The following is a 2,327-nucleotide window of genomic DNA, read 5'->3' as shown; positions in this document are numbered from 1 at the left end:
TAGTAATGAGATCGAGACAATCGAAATAGCTTATTAGACGAGGATGCATATGTGGTTCACAGCTGGACAAAAAGTTCAAATCTCATGAGCCGAGAACCAGGTCAAGGTTTTAGCTCGTGTACTTAATAATCTGAGCTAGCTCATGAAGCCTATCCCAGGACAATCTCCTCAAGTAGCTAGCGATTTCACATCCACCTGGATGAGCCATATGCTGGATGGCCACCACTTTGCAGATCTTGTTATGCTTCACTACCACCACAACCACTCCTTGTTGCACGGGTAAGCTCAAGCTGTTTTAATTTGTTTGGTAAGTGCGTATATTGATGAGTGTTTTTCTGTTGAGTAAGGCAAAAGGCTAAAATATGGTTGAGCTAATATATAGCCCTATAAATATACTCACATATATACAGCATTCTTGTACAGTGCAGCCGGCTGGAAAGAATTTTTAGTCAGTTGGCGTACAATCAAAAGTTGCTAAAAAATGACCATAGTATATACATGCCGGTAACCTAAATACAAGTGAATTCCAGCCCGATCCTCTCGTAGATGTTCATAGTTGGTCGATATATATTCCTATATGGTGAAAGTTTTGCGCAATTGGATTGGTTTTTTCACACGTTGATGCTGTTTGGTAGTACAATCGAATTGTACTCATAACGAAATTAGAGCTAAGCAATAGATGATTAGGAGATGTGGCTGCGCACTTCACTGATCTCATCACTTTCTTTCAGTGGTATTCAATTAACATAAAGTGACTTCAGGAATCTAAAATAAATTAAATGCACACATGTCGCCGGCCCAAAAAAGTTATAATAAGTAAAAGATTTTTTTTAGAAAATATAGCCTCGGTGATCTATGGTTGGGGAGCACATTTTTTCTTTGAAATGGATGCACAAGCTTAAGTGCTGGGTACACCAAGCACTCTTTTTTTTAAGCAACCGGAGGGGATTGAATCCCTACTGATTAATATTATAAATTAGGGAAAAAGGGCAAAAGAGTTTTACAGCTCCGAATAAAAAAACAAAAAAAGAAATAAAGAAAATCAAAACCACTAGCCAAAATTGTCTATCCATGCTTCTAAGAGGGCTTTATGCATGGTTTTAACTCGATGCATAAGCAATACAAGTTCCTTTTTGAAGACACTCGCAACTATCCATCGTTGGCTGCAAACCTTGGAAGACAAGATCATTTCGTGAAATCCAAATACTCCAACTGAGTAAGATGATTATGCTCATGAAAAAAGGCGTGTCCACCTGTGTCTTGAAGCTGTCAATTGCTGAGAAGATGTTGTTATGTGCCATATTGAGCCCAATGAATCCCCAACCCACGATGGCAAATGGGCATTCTAAAAAGAGATGTTCCAAAGTTTCCTCTATTCCTCCCTTGCAGAGTATACAATCATAAGATTCCAGGACCATATTCTCCTTCTGAGTATATTTCTTGTACTCAAACGATCTTTCAGGAGGAGCGAGAGAAAAAAAAAACTTTATGCTTGTTTTGACAGCAAGAATTCCAAAGCCACTGAAAACTTGGTTGAACATGAGCAGTACCAATTAGATGCTTGTAAGCTTTGCTTGATGAGAATGAAGGATTTCCCCCAAATGTAACCCCACCAATCTGTTCCTGCATTTGACAACTCGGTGTCTAAGAAATGTTGCATTAACCTCAATTGGGCAAAAGCCAGTACCGAGAGAGGTAAATGGAAGAGTTGGTGAAAAGGATCAGCTGCTTTGGCAACAACTTATTTTTAACAAAGGAGAAGAGCTCTGGAAAAGCTTGGCTTTGAACTTGGCATCCCCATAAATCTGTTCAGAGATAGCAGGTGGCTGCATCGTGTATTTGACATATAGCCAAGCCTTTGTAACTGTCTAGGAGCTTAAGTTTATCCCTCCACCAGGAGGAACCTTTCTTCATGTGGCTGGGTAGTTTGGCATTACCGTAATATTTTTCCCAGACAAGATGCACCCAATGTGTGTCAACTTTATTGAAGAATATATGCAGGTTCTTCAGCAGAAGAGCTTCATTTTGGATTTTGAGGTTAAGAACACCTAACCCTCCCTCAGATTTTGGCAGGCAGACCATTGTCCATGCTGCCTTTGGAGGACCTTTACATTGATATCAGATCCCCTCCATAAACAGTGCTTTCTGTACTTATCAATTTGTTCAATAATTGTTTTTGGTAATATATAGGTGCTCATGTGATACATTGGCAACGAAGTGAGGACTGCATTTTTCATTTGAAGCCTTCCAGCCTATGATAAGAAAACCGAGGTTGCTTGTAGGCGTCTCTCACACTTTGTGACCAGAGGTAGGAAATTCTAAATTCT

Source organism: Panicum hallii, chromosome 4 (genome assembly GCF_002211085.1).
Source record: "Panicum hallii strain FIL2 chromosome 4, PHallii_v3.1, whole genome shotgun sequence".
Taxonomy (NCBI): Eukaryota; Viridiplantae; Streptophyta; class Magnoliopsida; order Poales; family Poaceae; genus Panicum; species Panicum hallii.
The sequence above is the reverse complement of the archived record's forward strand: the minus strand, read 5'-3'. Positions refer to the sequence as shown.